This window comes from Periplaneta americana, chromosome 7 (assembly GCF_040183065.1).
Source record: "Periplaneta americana isolate PAMFEO1 chromosome 7, P.americana_PAMFEO1_priV1, whole genome shotgun sequence".
Classification (NCBI taxonomy): Eukaryota; Metazoa; Arthropoda; class Insecta; order Blattodea; family Blattidae; genus Periplaneta; species Periplaneta americana.
In genome coordinates this window covers 45,298,509-45,320,852 of record NC_091123.1, presented here as the reverse complement: position 1 = coordinate 45,320,852, position 22,344 = coordinate 45,298,509, and the positions used below count along the sequence as shown (strand labels likewise).

General features: G+C 34.5%; 1 non-coding gene across 1 annotated transcript; it reads right to left on the bottom strand.

The window, feature by feature from the left end:
- Nucleotides 1-19,951: 19,951 nt before the first annotated feature.
- TRNAS-GCU (transfer RNA serine (anticodon GCU)) lies at nucleotides 19,952-20,024 on the bottom strand. The gene has a single exon. It is a non-coding gene; the product is annotated as a tRNA-Ser (tRNA).
- Between the last annotated feature and the right edge of the window lie 2,320 nt (nucleotides 20,025-22,344).

Sequence of the window (22,344 nt, the reverse complement as noted above, 5' to 3'; positions counted from 1 at the left end):
TGCTTGTAATTGCCGTGTCAAGTTTTAAAAGGTTGTAAAAGAATAATCTAGCTCTCCATTAAGTCATTATAGCACTGTTTCTCATTTCAGTTTATTTTTCACGGCACTCTGCTCGAATCGTCGTTCTTGCAGCACGAGTTCAGTGTTACTAAGTGAATTCAGTTAATTACTATAAAAGGCAAGAGCTAGAATGGAACAAACAAAACTTAAAACCACTTTGTTTTCATGAAGTTAAAATTTTTCCCGTAACTAATCTCTAAACAAAAAAAAAAAAAAAATGTCACTTACTCTAATGTTAAGTTTTGTCCTCATAAAGTATGTACAATTTTCTTCTTTTTCTTTAGCTATTTTCTAGGCCGCAAATTAGATAGAGCTTCATACAGGCATCATTATGTACGTCCCCGATGTTTCATCGACTTCCACTTCTATGCTACACACGAACCGTTAGCTAAGGCTAAAGCATCGACTTTACCCAGCATTTGTTTATACTGGGTCGAGGGAAACCACCGGAAAAAAACGTACTGAGGTAAATTTCCCTGACCTGGATTCGAACCCGGGCCACCTGGTTTCGCGATCAGACGCGCTAACCGTTACTCCACAGGTGTGGATAGCAACGATGGCGAAAATGTAATCGTGCGCCGAGCCACTGTGTAACCTGCACCGTGCATAGCACCTGTGGAGGGAGGCGGACACCCGAAGGGGAAGTGAAGCAACTATCTGACTTATTAACGGATTTTCATTTTCCTTACGTCAAGCACTTAAATATAATTGTATACAGTACAAGGCTACAAACTAATGTTTAGTACGTGTAACGAAGAAAGAAATGAACAATAAATTTAATGAACAATATCACAACCTAAAATTAACTATCTTCAGAATGTTTCTGCGACAAACTTTCAAAATCAGGAATTTTGTCACTTACTGCCAGTCGTAGTTGTTCACGAAGGTATTTGTCTGTCAGTCGTGATCTAAATTTGGTTTTTACTATTTTCATTGTTGAAAATAATTTTCACAAACGTAAGTTGTAGCGAACATGGCTTCAACAGAGCAAGCGAAAGAACGAAGCTTGCGATATTTATTTTTTGGCAAATATTTGAGAGTTCAACATTTGTCAAGTCCTTACATCTAGCTTTCATTTGACATCACATAGTTCACAGTGAGTTCAAATTGAAGAGCTAACCGTATTATTCGTACATCTGCTGAAAAAGGGTCGACGTACAGAGATGATGATGATGGTGATGATGATTATGATGATGATGATGATAACAACAATAATACTTAACCTTTTAATGTTTCATCAGTAACATGTAGTATAATGCCTTTTTATGTTATACAACCGCTTTCCTCATAATACTTGTGAACAAATCATACATTTAATATTCTCATCATATTGACAGCAAAAAAAATGCGTCCTCCCATCCTACTTGAAACTTGCGTACATGGTTTCGAGAAAGACATATGCCACTCGCAGGTCAGAGACAAATACAAATGGAATTGAGTTTGACTCCAGTGAGTCAGAGGGTGGGGGTTGGCGGAGGTTAGAAGCAAGCGAAATGCACAGCTATCACTGCGAGCCACAATGTGTCGCGAGTCACGTTCTCGCCACGGCTGAAGTACTGGGTGTTCATTTCAAAGTGTGTCATGACGTCACTATAGTGAGTCAGCGATTTGAAGAGAGTTTCAGCTTTTATGTCAGAAAAGTTGCCTATTATTCAAGGCGTTCAATCAGAACTTGAGAACGTGAATGGTATAACTTGAACGTCGTAGCAACAGATGGCGGTCTGTACGGTCTGTGTGCTACCATAACCTCTTTCGAACTGTGTTTTACGCGGGCAATTCGTACACAGGGTATTTGTTATCATCGGTTGCGTACCGCAACATTCCACAACACAAATCAAATGCTCCGTGTCCATGTTGACCGTCCAAGTTAATGCCAACAAATATGTAAGTAATCGTCTTAACCCTCTCCCCATATCCCGACAGTAAGAAGATAACTCACCGCAGTACGTGTTTCCAAACAGTTTACATTCCTGCCACTACCGGCGTTACCGTACGTATCGGTACGTACTCTTCAGAATGAACGCCGTACTTGCCAGGCAACTTCTCTGGCACTAATACCATAGACAAATAAGTACGGTAATACGCTTCTGCGGAAGTGTAGGAAGATTGAATTCTCTAGACTCATCGGCTAGCTACATGACGGCATACAGCGAGCCATGATACACTTTGAACTGAACACGCAGTATAGTATAGTATAGTATAGTATAGTATAGTATAGTACAGAGTAATACAGTATAGTAACATGTGAATATAACATAGTATAGAATTGTGGCAGTAGGCCTAGCTGTAGGCTCTTTTATAATGTAGTATGGCACAGCATGGCCTGTATGGTACAGATAGATATAGTGAAATGTATAAGTATGGGATAGAACAGGATAATACAGAATAATAGGACAAAGTCGACTGTAATGTATGCAAGATAGAATATATATCAGAATGAAAGAATAATATGAGATAGGAACAATTAATATGAAGCTTCTATGCGATAGGAATGCATGGGGATAACCCAGGATGGGATAACACAGAACATAATGCAATAAAATTTAACGTTTATGAAAAATATATGACGTAGAATAAAACACGAAGCGTAACAGAATGTAATAGGTATGTAGGGTGTAAAATAATTTCATCCATTGGAATATAATGAAATAAACACTGGAATAGACCACACTGACTAAACCAATTTTCGGCACATCATATGATTTTTGCTTGCTCATTACCGAACTACCAAAATGGCATTCTCTGTATTGTGAATTCACAATATAACATATTTAATGTGCTCTGTCCACTACGACATGGCTTGATTATGTCCATAACGAACATAAAACTCTGATTATAGGGCTCGATAATATGGTAGCAGTTCTTTATTTTATAAATACACGCGTGAGGCTTCTGTACACAATACGGTTTAACAAATTAAATCCGATTCAACCGACAGACCCCTGACATAGGTGACAGGGGTATCAGTAGTTAAGCTGCGCAGCTCGATGAGGGACATGAAGGGCGTGCACCTTGCCCCTCAAAATACTCACATACCCACCGTTATCTGTCCCTGCACCACGGTGAAATATCGGTATGATGTTTAATCATATTTCATATACAAGGTATAAGTTTTTAATATTCTGGTTCTACTATCAGATTTAGATGTTGATTTAGATTTAGATTTATTTAATAATAACATAGGCTATACATAAAAAAGTTGCATTAGAGTACCCCGAAAGAGCAAAGCTTGTGTTCAGGGGCAGTTCCGTTACATAGATATACATACATTGTAGACAAAATACTTAAGAAAAAAGGTCACATATAGATGATAATAATAATAAAGTTAGTAATAATAATACTAGTAATAACTGAGTGAAAAAAGAGACGATGTTGAGATTGGTGGATTAATATTAAGTTATTATCAGTATTAAGCTTATAATTAGTACAGGTCATGTTGATATAGTAACCAAGATAAGATAGAAAAAATATACTTAGGATAGAAATAAACTTGTTTTACAATAGATGGTACATAATACAGGGACATCATTTTATTTTTACTTCAATTTTTATTGTACCTGAGTTTTTGAATGTACTTCACTCCCACCCCTTCTACTAAGGAAGTTCCAACTCCACACAGAAACAAGAACGCAGATAGTAAGCAGTACTGAGTTACTGAGTATAGTACGTTCCAGAAATATGTTCGCGTTTTCCAGTGACGAAAGAGCTTTCAATGTTGAACCATATTTTCGCACAGGTACTGTCCGTTTGCCTACGTCGCATCCCGATTTCCCCCACCTGCTTCTGCTCGCCCCTCTGTAAAAGCTGGTCTGTCTTAGCTCTTTTCTGAAAACATTAATTTCTCTTAGGAATTGGACGTTTACGTAATATTATACAGCTGTTTAATTTAACTTAAATAAAAGGGCCTCGTTAAGTAATTAACTGTCACGTGATTTCCTCCCTTTCTACAATCCTGCGGCATAACCACTTGGACGGACAGTAGATAGCATGTCTGAGTAATTTTATATTTTCGGGTCGGGCAGAAGTGAAGATTGAATTCACAGTACGTAGAGTAGGTACAGAATTATTTCAACATGAGTTACTAATACGAAGGACGAAACTGGCAATTCGAATTAGATGCAATAGTCTATAGTGCGATAATATGCACAAAAGAACTGAAGCCTGTATCGAAATGAACGGCCACCATTTTCAAAATTGTGTTTAAATATTCACATTATGATTATTTTTCAATTTAACTTCTTTCTCTATATTGTACGCTAATGTGCTGTAGACAGTATACACTGCATAATGAATACGTTCGCATGGATAACTCACTTCGTGAGTAAAAACACTTATTCTTAATACAGTACTGTACTTTGATTAAAGAAAAACCTAATGAAAATTATCAAACTCAAAATCGCGATATTTCCTAGTTTACGTAAATGGATGAACTACTTTTCTTCCATCCTATACCTAGTAGAGTGATTTGTGTTTTACGCCAGTATCATCGAACTCCAGTCTTGGAGGGGGGAGCAAGCGGTGTTTCCGGTTCTCTAAAGGTATAGACAAGTTAATATTAAAATTGTTGGTAAAAATAAAATGATATCCCTGTATAAAACAGGGGAGTCTGTCATATAAATTTTTTAATTCTGGATCTGAAAATTTCATTGCTTAAAGTAGTCAATTCTGGATGAAATTTTATTATCGAATTATATAGATGTGGACCATGATTTGTACTGTGTAGTAAAGCAGCAGATGTGAAACATTTAGGTTCAACTAAATTAAGAATTTCATTTCGTCTTGTATTACGATCATGTGGCTGAGCTACAAATTTCATTCTATTTTTATGATAGAATTTCATTAAAGAGTATTTATAAATTTGGTCAATTCTAAAAACATTCAATTCGGAATGGAGCAAATTTGTTGGATAATCCAGTCGCCTTTTCAAACAAATTTTGATTATAGGTTTTTCCAACATAATTAGAGGAAAAAGAGCAGTTTTTGTAATGCCTCCCCATCCAGTTATACCATATTGGATAACAGATTCAACTATAGCCAAATAAACCAAACGTAATACATGAGTAGGCAAGTAATGGCGAAGGTTTAAAAATTTGTAAATTCCTATGATTATATAAATTAAAAAATCTCAAATAAATTTGAATTTCTAAGAAACATAAAACATAGCGTTAAATAAAGCGGTTTTTCTTATTTGAGATTGTATATTTTATCTCAAACATACGAAAAAAAATTGTCTAGTCTTTTAAGAAGAGTCTAGTAATTAAATAAAAATTGGGAAACGGATTACTATACTGAAAGGTAGATGTGGTGTTTTAAGAAGACTATTTGATTGTTTATACATATACAGAGTGTTTCCGAGGTGGTGTTACAAACTTTCAGGGATGATGGCGAAGGGCACATGTATCAATTTGAGTTAAGGAACCGTGGTCCGGAAATGACTGAGTCGAAAGTTATAAGCAAAAATAGTTGTGTGGAAATGGAATTGTAATTTGGCACCACGTGATTTCTTTCCCTTATCCTTTGGAAAAATGGTATGGGGCGGATGTCTGCTACGTGGGTACTTGTCACGTTACAATCTGTGAGCTTGTTTACTGTTCCCATTGGCTCATCCGTATTCGAAAATCAGATCTGCTTATTCCGCTCTCGTTTACTCCTCCATTTCATTACGACTGATCGACTGGACTCTGCAACTTGTACACATACACTGCTGTCTACAGACGTGCATATCAGGACCGACCATGTCCGTTACACATTACGTTATCTGCATTACTTTAGTGTAGTTTCCTATCCCCATCCCTCAGACAGCGCACTGAATGGAATACTGTAAGTAGACAACGTAAACAACGTCAGATGAATACAGTATGTGTAAGATGTACAGATAAATACACATCAATAAGGTGTACAGAGGAATAAAATTATTCCATTTCCACACAACTATTTTTGCTTGTAACTTTCGACCCGGTCATTTCCGGACCAGGATTCCTTATCTCAAATTGATACATGTGTCCTTCTCCATCATCCCTGAAAGTTTGTAACACCACCTCGGAAACACTCTATATAACAGTTGCCAAAACAGATAAAAGTTCAGTCTGGTACAAACAACTGTGACGATTCAAGGCTGCTTATCGTTCGAGAGTTGACCACTCCCGAAGTCCCGATGTTTTGAACGGTTGCTTACAAGCAGTTAAGTAGAGATGAACAAAACTAACTGCCGCTCTCGCTCGCTGTGTTCGTTGCATTTTTCTTTCGAGTCTCGTCTCGTCTTTCTCGTATGCTTCGAGTCTCGCTCGTCATTCTCGAAATAGCATTTGGTCGGCCTGGAAAGTTTCCGTAAATTTGAATAACATACATCATTGAAATAAATAACATTATAAATGTCTAAATGAGACAAAAATACAAAACAGAACAGTAGCCTATCTTACTTATGAAAACGTTCTGGTTTTATTATATGATTTTACCTATGGTTATATAAATAGAGAAAAAAATTCTCAAATAAATTTGCATTTTAAGAAACATAAAACATAACGTTAATATCTTTTTACTTGAAATTGCGCACTTGATCTCAAACATACGAAGAGAACATTCCTAGCCTTTTATTTTATTCTAGTCATGGCATTTTCAATTGTAAAACTTGTTTGTAATTGATTTTAGATGACACTTCTATCTTGTACCTGAAGATGCCCCACTAGGGGCGAAAACGTTAGTATAAAGATAAAATTGGATGTAATACGTCAATAGTTTTCTTTCATATGCAATTCATTTCTTAAGCCATATTGACGGAATAAATAATCAATCATATGTTGATATATGTTACTTTTAATAAGGGCCTAGTAATTAAATAAAGATTGGGGAAGGAATTATTATACACTGAAAGATAGAGATGATGTTTCAGATAGGCTACTTGATTGTTTATGCATACATACCAGGTGCCAAAGTACATAAAAGTTCAGTCAGATATAAACAATTGTGGCGATTCAAGGCTGTTTGACGTTCGGGACTTCGGCGTCTCGAAACACTCACAAGCAGTCTTTACGTCAACGACGCGACGTACAGAACATTGTCGTGCGGGTTTTCGGCCTTGCGGGCGCTGTAAGTCTTGCTTTCTCGATCGTTGTTCATCTCTACAGTCAACGACAGGCAATACTGTCGTGCGGGTTTTCGACTTTACGGGCGCTGTTATTCTTGCATTCTCGCTCGTTGTTAATCTCTAATATCTAGTCAGTGATGTATTCAATGGAAGAGGAAAGAAACTGGTCATCCTACCCCATTATCTTCTAGTTTATTTGTTTCATGAGTGATACCTTAGTTGTGTCACTTAATGAGGTTCAAACGTGTTTTCGAACAGTTGACTAAACAACAACATAGCAGGAAATTAAAACAAAAAATCGATGACTCCGTCACAGATATATAGAAATCCACTGGGTGTTCATTTCAAAGTGTGTCATTACGTCACTGTTGTGAGTCAGTGATTTGAAGCGAGTTTCAGCTTTTAAGTCAGAGAAGTTGCCTATTATTCAAGGCGTTCAATCTGAACTTGAGAACGTGTACTGTATAACTTGAACGTCGTAGCAACAGATGGCGGCCTGTAAAGTCTGTGTGCTACCATAACCTCTTTCGAACTGTGTTTTGCGCGGGCACGTCCTACGCAGAGTATTGTTATCATTAGTAACGGCAACATTCCACAACACATATCAAATGCTCCGTGTCCATGTTGACCGTCCAAGTCAATGTCAACAAATACGTAAGTAATCGTCTTAACCTTCTCCCCATATCCAGACAGTAAGAAAAAACTCACCTCAGTACGTGTTTCCAAACAGTTCACATTCCTGCCACTACCGGCGTTACCGTACGTATCGGTAAGTACTCTTCAGAATGAACGCCGTACTTGCTAGGCAACTTCTCTGGCACATAGGTAATACGTCTCTGCGGAAGTATAGGAAGATTGAATTCTGTAGGCTCATCGGCTAGCCACATGACGGCATACAGCGAGCCATGACACACTTTGAACTGAACACGCAGTACTTTCTTATGATGACACCAACACAAAATTTCTCCGCAGTAAACTAAAGTCTGCAAATTTCTGTTCTTCAGATAAATCCAGTTTTAATGCTGAAGTAATTTAATTACATCTTATAAAAAACCCGAGTTTTATCTCCCCCCCCCTTTCAACGCGGTTATCTTCATTCGATTTTCAGTCTTAATTTACGCCTTCGGTAGAGTTTATTGGTCCAGCCGCCGCATTATCGAGATATCGACAAAACTTTGAATTGTGGATTGCGATAGGAAGTTGGAATAATTAGTGTGTTATGGGCCTGTGGGAGGGGGCGAATCACAGGGGTGGAGAACGAGCCACAAGTATAACTTTCGCATATCAACGGTCCCTAACAACTATTATATAAATTATTAATGGCCAATTATTAAACTCTGGCGGCAATCCAAGTCGCGAATTTTCTTGCATACACATTCTACATGAAAAAGTTCTCCTCTGCTCTTCACCGCCTCCACCCCCTTGCACTCAGCATGCCCGTATTAAGATTCCACATAGAAGGCGCGAAGCCCGCTCGGCTCCATTCAAACAAGCAGCAATTTTATGTGTATTACTTACATCGCTGGTGGAATCATCTTTGGTGTGTAATTTGTGTAATGTGATGGAACTCCCTCATCTCTTGCATTACAGCAAGACGGAACTATAGGCCTACTCACCCAAAATCTCACTCACTTTTACTTTGTCATTATAGAAATCTATTTCTTATTCTTCTTTCAAGATTTAGGCCATTATATCTTGTTCCAATCTCAAGAGTTAACTTCAACTTCCCATTTGTAAAAGCGCCAAGCTCTTTGCTTGGTCGCTAACTCAGTGAAAAAGATTTGCCTTACAAAAGCGTAGGGGAGGTTGGTATAAAATGACATATTAGGGAAAAATGACTTTCCACAATAACACGTCACGAGAAATATCTTGATAGTGCATTCAAATTTCCCACCATTACTTTTTATTTATTTTATTTTAAATCCACCACCAACAGAAGCAGGCTTCCAATTACAGGTGGCTTGCACATATGTATACACAAAATACATAATAAGAGAGAAAAAAAACAACAAAACAAACAACACAAACGAAAGAAAGAAAATACATAATGGTAATAGATGCTAGAATATTATAATATTACAGTTAATATAGTGCCAAATGTCAATATAATGATGCATAATTATTTAAAAACTTGAGTAAAAACATTATAGGCTAATACACTTCTTCATAATTTAAATATCTAAGGAAATATAATGCTTTTTGATATTGTATGACATTTTTCAATTGTTAAACTGAAATCCAATTGAGAATCACAGTTTAAAGACAGAGAGTTGTAGTACACATAACAAACAATGGAGAGTTCTTGAAGAAAACAGTTCTAGGAATAGGAATAATAAAAGGTTGCCTATGACGTAATTCTGTTCTTTTTACATTGAACTGAAGGAATTTAAGAAAATCACAGTTATTCAATATACCATTAACATTCTCATAGAGTAAAATTTGGCTATTTATTAATCGTCAAGATTTTAAAGTTTTATAATTAAATTCAAAAAGTAACTGATTATATGAAATTTGCTTGTCATAAGACGATACGTGATGTTCTTTAAAATATAAATAACGTAAAAATCTTTTCTGTATCCTTTCTATTTGCATCTGATGGGACTGGAACTGAGGTGACCATATTACAGACGCATACTCTAGTTTACTTCTAACCATAGTTTTATAGAGAGTATCAATAGTATTTATATTTTTTAATTCTTTTGTATTTCTGGTTATTATTGTGATATTGGTATAACCACAGTCTAGTATATACAGTCACGAATTTCAATATGTAGGCAATATGCATCAATAGATAGTTGCTAACCACTAGGATCGCTACTATCGCCCCATTATAGACAATGCGAAATAGTACTGGCACAGTCTATTGTTCCTAGTACCCTAAACAACTCAAGCTTCGTGATTGTATATACTAGACTGTGGTATAACCTACTGCTTATATTTTTACTGCTGAGAGGCGCGAAGTCATTGTTGTTATAGTCATGACTGCATTTTGTGAGCTTCTGTTAAGAATAGTACATTATGCAACGAGCCTATAATGAAGGTAATTAAGAAGTGAGTATAGATACTTATGAAACGAGCGCAAGCGAGTTTCATAATTTTCATACGAGCTTCTTAATTACCATTATAGGCGAGTTTCATACGACTTTTATGCTCGACCATATTTCTAACTTGATATTATTAATTTTTTAGCAATGTCCCGTATGTTGTGAGATGTGCGCAAACGCTAAAGTATTGATTTTTTCCGAGGAACAGATGTCCACATTAACCTTGCTAGGCCATAAGAACCTACAGAGATAACATTCAAATTAAATTAGACATTGTAAAACGAGATGACAAATTGAATTTATTTGAATATTATTTACAATTAACGCTAATTATTATAGTAACAGAACATAACCTTCTGCGACAGTATTGGATTACCAGCCTCCGTGACTTTTCGCTAATTCTCTTTCGATTGCATATCCGAGAATAATCTATACTTGCGGCTTTATAACGGTAGAAAGCTGACCTGTCATTGGCTGAACAGTTGTAACCTGAGTCGTCATTGGCTGAAAGACCTGACCTTTAATGAGTAGGTGTACTTTAATGACATGCATTAAAGGTCTGCTACCAGGTGTATAATTACTACATTTCGGCATGGTCGAGCATAAAATATCATTAGGTATTTCTAGCCTGTTCTAGTTTTCTGCTTGTCATAAACTAAGAAAGCTATATAGATTGTCCACAAACGTGAAGGGTGAGTAATTATTATGTATACTTAGTTTTATTATAATACAAATATAAATTTATTTATTTATTTAATACAGAGGTAATTGACAAATGTCATTAACCTTATAATAACCAAAAGTAAAACAAATAGGGAATATACAAAGACAATTGCAGGAGTACAATTTAAAAGTAAATAGTTAAGAAATTCATCATTTTTTCTCTGGCCTCCCAGTATTTGTCCACAAGAGTGCTAGCCGAGAGTAATGAGCAAATTTTTATGTGATCAGCGTCCATGACGTCCAAGGTATTGCAGAGGATACAATATGGACTTGGTAGGATATCTAGGTGATGAAGGTGGCTGCCTAGGCAGTTGCGCCCTGTTGCAGTACGGAATAAAGCAATGGGGTACAATGGTAAACTCACCTCCACGTGGTGTACCCCGGCAACGTTTTATTAAAAACGGCAAAATAGTTCACCATATCGCAGTCATACAATATTATTTTAGGTTATGAGTCAAAAAATCTGTTTGAAACATCAGGGTAAAATGGCATACCTGCTATGTCGTAAGACGTTTAGTGCAGTATTTCGCCGATACGGCCGAACTATTGGTTGCATTGTATTTATATGATCCACCATTAGAAACTAAAAAATACTCTGTTAATGAAGAAATATATTCTCTATCCTATTACGTGCGATGTGAAGCAAAGTCTTGCGCTAGCGCAGTAAACACTATGGGCCATATTCATAGACATTCTTAGCGCGGGCTTCCGGTGGATGATCAGCGAACTAACGTTTTTCGTAATCATAAACCAGCGTTAGCGATATAATGTGATATGATATGATATGATGTGATATGATGTGATATGATATGATATATGATATAATATGATATGATATGATATGATATGATATGATATGATATATGATATGATATGATATGATATGATTCGATATGATATATGATATGGTATGATATGATATGATATGATATGATATGATATGATGATATGATATGATATGATATGGTATGATATGATATGATATGATATGATATGATATATGATTCGATATGATATATGATATATAGGGAAAACGCGGAAATTCTTGTTGAAGCAAGTAGAGCGATAGGGTTGGAAGTAAATCCCGAAAAGACTAAGTATATGATTATGTCTCGTGACCAGAATATTGTACGAAATGGAACTATAAAAATTGGAGATTTATCCTTCGAAGAGGTGGAAAAATTCAAATATCTTGGAGCAACAGTAACAAATCTAAATGACACTCGGGAGGAAATTAAACGCAGAATAAATATGGGAAATGCCTGTTATTATTCGGTTGAGAAGCTTTTGTCATCTAGTCTTCTGTCAAAAAGTCTGAAAGTTAGAATTTATAAAACAGTTATATTACCGGTTGTTCTGTATGGTTGTGAAACTTGGACTCTCACTTTGAGAGAGGAACAGAGATTAAGGGTGTTTGAGAATAAGGTTCTTAGGAAAATATTTGGGGTTAAAAGGGATAAGGTTACAGGAGAATGGAGAAAGTTACACAACGCAGAGCTGCACGCATTGTATACTTCACCTGACATAATTAGGAACATAAAATCCAGACGTTTGAGATGGGCAGGACATGTAGCACGTATGAGCGAATCCAGAAATGCCTATAGAATGTTAGTTGGGAGGCCGGAGGGAAAAAGACCTTTGGGGAGGCCGAGACGTAGATGGGAAGATAATATTAAAATGGATTTGAGGGAGGTGGGATATGATGGTAGAGACTGGATTAATCTTGCTCAGGATAGGGACCAATGGCGGGCTTATGTGAGGGCGGCAATGAACCTACGGGTTCCTTAAAAGCCAGTAAGTAAGTAAGTATAGGATATGATATGATGTGATACGATATGATATATGATATGATATGACATGGTATGATATGATATATGACATGATATGATATATGATATGAATCCTGTACAAATAATCAGTCGATAGCCGGGACTAGTTTAGCACGCTCATAGCGCGGGCTAGCGAAATGTCTATGCATAGTACCCTAAATTACTTAGGGCGGAGAGCTATCGAATTTTTCAATAAAGTGCAATAGTAAAACAGCAAAGAAAATAATAATCTAAAGTAAACAGAATGCAATGGTGAAAAATAAATTGTTTAAAATCCGGTCACAATGTAAGCAATAATTAAGAAATAGTCTGAATTGTGCGTTTTGTCATGGTCGTGTAGGACCTAGGAGGAGGTTTTTCATCTTACTTACTTTGAGTTCTCATCATGTTTTTGGTTGTTAGGTGAAAAGAGCTAACGTGCGAGTCAACTAAGTAGTCTAAACGATATGAAGATATGCTATACACATATGTTAAAGTGGTAAACCATTGAAATTGGCGTAATTCAATGAATGAGATGAAATTACACACAAAATATTCTACTTTTATTCAACAATGAATTTAATATTTGAAGACACGTCATGATACGAATTCCATTGATTTCCAATACACGTTTTACCTGAACTTTAATGAAACTTCCGTGCTTTTTATATAATTTTTAATTAACAGCGGTTTAAAACCAGTTATAACTTATTTCTTTGAAGTGGTGTTTTACTCCCGATTTAATTAATAGGTTCCAATTAAAATCTTTCACCGTCAGGTAAAAAAATAGGGTTATCCAGGTGAAAGCAAACTTTCAGTTCAATAACTAATGTACTATTTTCGTAATAATTGATCCAAGAGTTTGTGCCTGGTCTTAATTGTTTTAAACCTGCAGATGGAATTAAATTACATCGATACAACTTTGAAATGACAAACTCTTAAAAACTTGACAGAAAGAACTTCCTTTCTATGATTGCTTAATATTGATTATAAATCTACACACCGACAGAAGTATATCCAATTGTAATTAATACAAAACGTGGACATTATTGAAGTACACAATTTGGCCTGTATATGCAAACCTGAATATCTTAAGGTTGAAATAAATATCTTATTAGTGTTCCGTTTCCCAAAGAACTCTACTTTTTCTTTTTACGGCTGGTTTTATAAATACGATTAATCTAAAGATTATGTTAAACATAAGTTAAACCTAACCATGAGTTTAACTCAACATGCCGTATTACAGAGTCTCGGTTAAGTTAAACCGTAGTTGAATACGATTGGTATTACTGCTAGGAAAGAAAAGAAGACGATCGCAACTGTTTAATTATATTATTGATTTAAAATAGCCGACGCTCGTGGAGAATCTTCATTAAGAAACGTCTTTGTTCTTCGATATCAGAAAGAGTACCATAAAAAACCTAAAGAGGACCAATACCGCGTACTTCAGTATGCTTGTCAGACTTATGGCGAAGTGCATCAACATTGATTAAAAACGCAGTAATCATAGATTACGAAACGACGGTTAAACAGTAGCCGTGGTTAAAATGTAATTTATGTGCACCATTCATAATCACCGATTACTAAAACATGGCTAGCTGACATCTCATTTAACCAGAGTAAAGTCTATGACGGTACATTGTTTCTACAAAATGACTAATCCATACCGCTGCAAAGATAATAGTCAACGTCTAAAAACGACTGCGCTCACTATGTTCTACATCGTAATGAACGTATCCTACATTTTCGCGTTGCATTTGTTTGCCTTTGGGCGCTGTTATATTTGTGAGTTTCATTTCTTTGTTTTTCAGTACTGTTAGGTTAAAATCGTACAAAATGGAAAATTGAATCCAAAAATGATTATATCCCAATGTTAGGTTGAAGTATCGATAGACTTAATTACTAGATTTAAATTTATTATATAAAAAAGATGGAATATCTATAAAGGAAAAGGATGCAGAAGATTGGTAGGAATGTGTGTACGATCTTGGACTCTATTTACACCAGGGAATTGTGCATTATCCTAAGATCCATCCATAATCTCTCTTTGTTCAGCCAGTGACATAGAGAAAGAGATACCGGTATTCGAGTATTCCCTCTTAAAATACAGAAAATAACAGTTACATAGAATCGTAATATAAGCAGCCGATCCGTAGGAGAAATATGATTGTTCTTGTGTCATTTCAAGTAATCAATTTGTAGATTTTGATAAACGAAATCCCTCCTGAAATTTTCTGTCACATAATTCCTCGTAAGAATTCTCTCTTTCCACTAAAGAACCTTCACGCTCACGCTCTATCCAAGTAATTCAAGTACTGCACAATAATAATCGTCTTAGAAATAATCACCTGTGGTTCTGGCCGCCATTTTGCTTTACTTGCTCTACTAATCGCTGATTATCTCCTTTAACCTCTCATATTTGGTTAGAGATTAGTGTGGTTAACCTTCTATTTAAGTCGTAACCGAGGTCGATCCACCGTAAAAATGCTTAATCAGGGATTAGGTGACAATTTTAACTGATGGTTACACTAACCGACGTTGATGCACGTGGGCATTAACCTCAAATAGTTTCTTAACGCTGGCTACCAACTTTATACTCCCAAACACAATGCAACCAAACTAAACCTTACATTACCATCCGCGACGTAACTCCATACAGAATCAACTGAGTAATGAAGTAAAAATATTAGTGTGCGAATTTTAAGTGTTGTCTAGAATATTTATGAAACAGAATTCAGTCAAACAATAAAATTATTTTTACGAGTATAGTAAAATTAGGTAATATTATTAGTGTCTTTATTAATCAGGCCAATAGTAAATCTTACCAGGAGACTGTCTGCCACACACAGTACAATGCGGAGTAGGTTTATAGTGTATTTACGGACACCTCCGATATCTTCCATCGTTTTCAGTATGCGTACTACCAGAGGAAAAATAGCGCAGTGTAACTAGTAACTGATGCAGAGATTCAACAGAATGTTTTCAAAAATAAAAAAATAAATTATTTATCTTTTCAAATAATCTTTAAATTCAAACCCTAAAGCACATATTTTTACACTTTCTCGTTTTTCTGTTGCATGCTGTATCCGAGTTTCAATTTTCGAAACAAGGTTAGGACTATAAACCTAATTCTGAATGTTAGGACTGTCTGCTTCGAAAACCTCAATCTGTTTTAAAACTTATGTTCATTTATGTATATTTCAAAGTGGTGCACTCTATTTCGAAAAATTCTTGGCCGCCGTGTAAAATTAATCACTCACATATAGTCGCTCATAAGTTCTTGGAAAACATCTATAATATCCATGTGTATTGCGGGAATCGCCATCTTGCACTGGTTAAACTCAAGTTAACTCAAAATTAACTGGTAATTAAGGTTTATAATACGAAGCGGAACGAAAAACTTCAGTTTAAACTGAACGTAAGGTTTAAACGGCGTTTATAATACCGGCCCTTAATTGGTTATTTATCACTTGTAAATAACACTTTTTTTTTAAATCACTGATTAAATTTTCAGTGGTTTGATGAAATTATTGGAAAATAATGATTTGGACCAAAATAACTTTTCTTTTCCAGGTGGAATTATGACAGTCTAAAGCGCTTTGAGCTGGTTCCAAAAGGGCATTCCGTTAATCCTCAGATTAATATATATATTATTATATATAACTTAAGACATTATTATTTATAGGGCAACCTAAAGCATAATGAAATTGAAAAGTGTGATCTCAAAATTCGCTCAACCCACTTGGGCATTTTCATGATTTATACATATGGTAAATGATTTCTTTAGACATCTGTCATTATATTTGAATCTTCTTTTCTTCCAAAACAACGCCAATCCTTGTCTAAAAGTTTCTGTTATTGTGCATGTCACTTGAAAACTCGCTCAGTCCGTAGACCGGTGGGCAAAAAAAGAAAAACTAACCCAGTCCTTTCATAAAAATGCACTGAACGCGTTTTGGAATCATACTCTTAAATTATAACCATTCTTACTCATTTTCAAAATCACAAACGTATTTTAGTCGGAACTTAAATAACAATCCGTTAATGTGTTATGTAAATCCATTAGACATCCCAGCCACAAGCTCAGAACGAAACGAGTTTAAAATTTTGGAAACATTCAACATTTTTTTCCTTCATTTCTTTATCTTGTACAGTAGTGGCAAAAAAAAACAGACCGACACTTGTAGCTGATTTCAGAGCCTTGTTCACTCCAGAGCACGATAGAATGGAAAGACTTGCTATGAGATCGGAACAGGCTGTGGCCTAAATCATGAAGTGGAGAAGAGAAGAAGAATTATTTTATGAGCCTATTTGCATAATTTATAACTTATTTAAGAGCCTAAAGACATTTTTTTTTACAATCATATTTATTTTTTATTTATTTTTACTTATTTATTTATTTATATATTTATTTATTTATTACTTATTTATTTACTTATTCCTTTATTTTTTATTTATTTATGTTTTATTTATTTTTTACTTATTTATTTATTTTTTTACTTATTTCTTTATTTATTTCTTATTTATTTTTTACTATTTATTATTTATTTAATTTTTTTTCTTATTTATTATTTATTTATTTATTTTTACTTATTTACTATTTATTTATTTTTACTTATTTATTTATTATGTATTTATTATTTTTACTTATTTATTTATTATTTATTTATTTATTTGATTTTTACTTATTTATTATTTATTTATTTATTTAATAATTTATTTATTTATTATTTATTTATTTCTTATTTATTTTTTACTTATTTATTATTTATTTATTTATTTTTTACTCATCTATTATTTATTTATTTTTATTTATTTATTTATTTTTAATTATTTATTTATTATTTATTTATTTAATTTTTACTTATTTATTATTTATTTATTTATTGTTTTACTAATTTATTTATTTTTTACTTATTTATTTTTTTACTTATTTGTTTACATTTTACTTATTTATTTATTTATCTTTTAATTATTTACTTATTTTTTATAATTATTTATTTATTTTTTACCTATTTATTTATTTATCTTTTACTTATTTGTTTTTTAATTATTTATTTATTTTTTACTTATTTATTTATTACTTATTTATTACTTATTTATTTACTTCTTATTTATTTTTCTTTTACTTATTTATTTTTTACGTATTTATTTACTTCTTATTTACTTATTTATTTATCTTTCACTTATTTATTTTTTACTTACTTATTTACTTCTTATTTATTTATCTTTTACTTATTTATTTTGTACCTACTTACTTTCTTACTTATTTATTTATTATTATTGAACATAACAGGCAAAGCCCAAATTACAATGTTCAAGACAAAGTAATTTATAAAACATAAACAAGGAAAAGCAAACACTAATCGCATGCCTAGTAATTTATTAACGTAGTAATGGATATAATAGGTTTAATCATTATTTCCTTCAAATTTTAATTATAACTAAAAAGAAACTAACATGAAAGAAGACGATGTCACTGACGAGGCAACACAACAGAAAGTAATAAAGCTTTCACAGAGCCTCATGTATATCACACTTACAATATATAAAATGGAGGTGTGAATTTTTTAATCCAAGCGGCCACACAGTACACCGCGTAGATACTTAATGTATTGGATACGTACAGTCATATCCCTCACTACCATTCGTTCCTCTAAGCTCCGCTTTAATATCAAATCCCTTGAATGTACCTTCAAAGAAACGGACAACATTACGAAGCAGGAGGGAAAAAACAATATTCCATACCCATTTCACTAGTACGGCTACATTGTCAGGGTATGAATACGGAATAACGCTCCCCCCTCTCTGCAACAACCATTTGGACGTGGAGGACGTTGTCAACACCTTCTCCGGGATTGCTTTCTCATTATTACTCTTGTGTGTGTCTCGGCCTCTCAAATACCGACAGCGACGTTCTCGGGGAACAGGCGTCATTTAAATGCAATCTGCGAGACACGTCGAGAGTAAATTCTGCGGAAACGCTTATCAGGCCCACGCAATTCTAGTATATTTAAGCATATAGTACAACTTCAGTACGTATATTTCTTATACTCCAACTTTACGTTGTCATCGACGTATGTACAGTGACGTTCAAAGATATCTGAGCCTGCTAATCGATAGTGATCGATAATTTGTTGGTGTAAGTATAACTTCTTTAGTTATTAAGGGGAGATGATGGTATTTTTTAAAACTTTTTCCTATTTGGTGTAAAATATTAGGGCCGTATTCATAGACATTTTTAGCGCAGGCTTTCGGTGGATTATCAGCGTTTTTCTTATTCATAAACCAGTGTTAGCGATAGGATATGATTTGAATTTTGTACTAGTAACCAGTGGTTAGCAGGGCTAGCTTAGTACGCTCGTAGCGCGTGCTGCGAAATGTCTATGAATAGCACCCTTAATTTTTTGTATGTAGAGTACTCATAGCTGTGGCATCTCAACCAAATAAAAATATTTTGAATAAAAAAAAATTATTTGGGGGCCCAAATTTGAAAAAAAAAATACCCAATGCAGGATTGTACTAAAACCGATATAGGCCTATCGAAACCGTTTTTAAATATAGATTCAAACAGTTTTTTGCAATGTTTGCAAAAGGTGTTCTACAAACTGTCTGTAACAGAATTTTGATATTAGTCCCTTACTTATTTACTTACAAATGGCTTTTAAAGAACCCGAAGGTTCATTGCCGCCCTCACATAAGCCCGCCATCAGTCCCTATCCTGTGCAAGATTAATCCAGTCTCTATCATCATATCCCACCTCCCTCAAATACATTTTAATATTATCCTCCCATCTACGTCTCGGCCTCCCCAAAGGTCTTTTTCCCTCCGGTCTCCCAACTAACACTCTATATGCATTTCTGGATTCGCCCATACGTGCTACATGCCCTGCCCATCTCAAACGTCTGGATTTAATGCTCCTAATTAAGTCAGGTGAAGAATACAATGCGTGCAGTTGATATTAGTCCCTTCGTTTGTAAAATAAACAATTAAACTCTAATAACAATTTTCTGATTTCCTTTCTTGCAAACAAACGGACGTATTTTTTAAATTAAAGTAATTAACAAAATTCTGTTACAGAGAAAAGTTTCCTAATAGTCTAAAGAAAGAGTGCTCTAAATTTCATGCATGTATATTTAATAGTTCAGAAATTATATCCATTTTTATACAAATCTGGCTTTCAGGTAGTAGCTCCCTGTAAAGCAGGTGTGAACAATTTCAAGGAAAAATTGTTCCGGAGCCGGGTATCGATCCCGGGACCCTTCACTTAGCGCGCGAACGCTCTACCGACTGAGCTACCCCAGAAACTATACACGACACCGTAGTAACAGTATATTCCTACTACAAAAATGAGTAATTAGAATAATTGTAGGTGACAAATCTAGGGAATCATGTAGGACTATTTAAAAAAAAACTACAAATAATGATCATGCCTTGTCAGTATATTTTTTTCATTAATAATCTTCCTCGTATATAATCGTGAAAACTTTGTAACTAATTCACCAGTTCATAGTATAAATACGCGTCAAAAAATGACTTTCATACTCCATTGGCAAAGTCTATCGTGCTATCAAAAAGAAGTGCGTTATATAGCAGTAAAAGTTTTAATGACCTCCCTATCGATATAAAAAATGAAACTCAAAACATAAGATTATTTAGGGCCAAATTAAAGAAGTGCCTAATTTCTCACGCCTTCTATTCTATAGGTGAATTCATGACATTCAGCAACGTTTCATGAAATTGATACTAAAACTTTGTGCTGTACTAGTAGACTATATCGTAAACCTCTTCTGTATATATTTCAACTAGACTGCGAATATAAATTAAGACTTTATAGTAGTATTAAGTTTTTTTACTTGTTCCATATTCTAGCTGTGAAGAAATGTACGAATACCATGGAATGTTCATAAATACAGTACAATACAATCATTTAACGAACAAACTAATCAGAGAATAAATATAGCAGGCAGAAAAAACAGACCATTCAGGGAACAAATAAAGTGAAAGCACAATTGTATAAGTAAACAAACTAATAATAAGGTAAAAACTTGACCTATTAGAGACGAAATAAAATAAACTAACAAATAAACCAGGTAGCGAACACATTGAACAAGCCGACAACTGGATCGGGAAATAAAATATGAAACGATCTCACTACTGGCCCAGTTACAGAATAAATAACAACTAGAAGCTCCAGAGAATACCCGAACCAGATTGGCAACTGCATGCACCATTCAGCGAATAAATAAAACAGGCTCACGACTACAATAAATAATACGAGTAAATACTGTCAATTACTTATGACTTTTAAGGAACCGGAGGTTCATTGACGCCCTCACATAAGCCCGTCATCTGTCCCTATCCGGAGCAAGATTAATCCAGTCTCCACCATCATGTCCCACACCCCTCAAATCCATTTTTATATTATTCTACGTCTCGGCCTCCCCAAGGGTCTTTTCCCTCCGGTCTCTCACCTAACACACAGTACTATGGTAGGAACGATCATGATTTTAAAATCAAATGTACGAAACACAAAACGGATGTAGGTAAATTCTCATTTTTAAATAGAAGTATAAATGATTGGAATGACCTACCTGCAGCGGTCTTTGAGGGCTGTCCTTTCTTAAGGAGATTCAAGAATAATTTAAAAAGTTGTGCATAAAGTGCAAATTAAAATTAAGTTGACATTCAACATTTAATTTTTAAGGTGACATGTATTTATCTAGCCTGACGAGTTTACTTCCTTGGTTTGAATTGTAAATTATTTAAAAATAGCGTGTAAGAGGGCCTTAGACTACAAATGTTTAGTTTAAATGTAGTTCTGTTTATAAGTATGCATAAGGATGTAATTATTTGACTTATTTGAACTGTTGTATCAGTGAAGCGAGGTGAGTCAGTGAAGTTATGGTTTTACAGTGCAGTGAACAGTTCCGATCAGTGATAATTTATAGCGTCAATGAAATGTGTTCTATAGTGTCAGTGAAATGTGTTACAGAGTGTCAGTGAAATGTGTCCTAAAGTGTCAGTGAAATGCGTCATAGTGCCACTACAGGGAATGAGATGAGAGTAAAGTGAAAGACTATTGCAACTTATGTAGGACCTATACATAATTATGTAGGTTGTATTGTAAAATTAGGTATTTTATTTATGTTTTATTATTAGTGTTAAATTGTATTGTGTATTCTTATTGTATTGTGTATAAAATTGTATATGTGTTGTAAAATTGTATTGTGTGTTGTAAATTTGATTGTGTATTGTTTATCATTTTATTGTGTATTGTTAATATTGTATATACCACTGCCACCGGGTGCTTGCCCACTTGCAGTGTAAATAAATAATACATACATAATTATGTATTTCTGTAGCCTATACGTGCTACATGTCCTGCCCATCTCAAACGTCTTGATTTAATGTTCCTAATTATGTCAGGTGAAGAATACAGTGCAGTTCTACGTTGTGTAACTTTCGTCATTTTCCTGTAATTTCATCCCTGTTAGTCCCAAATATTTTAATTAATCATCTTATTCTCAAACACCCTTAACCTCTGTTCCTCTCTCAAAGTGAGAGTCCAAGTTTCACAACTACACAGAACCACCGGAAATATAATTGTTTTATAAATTCTAAC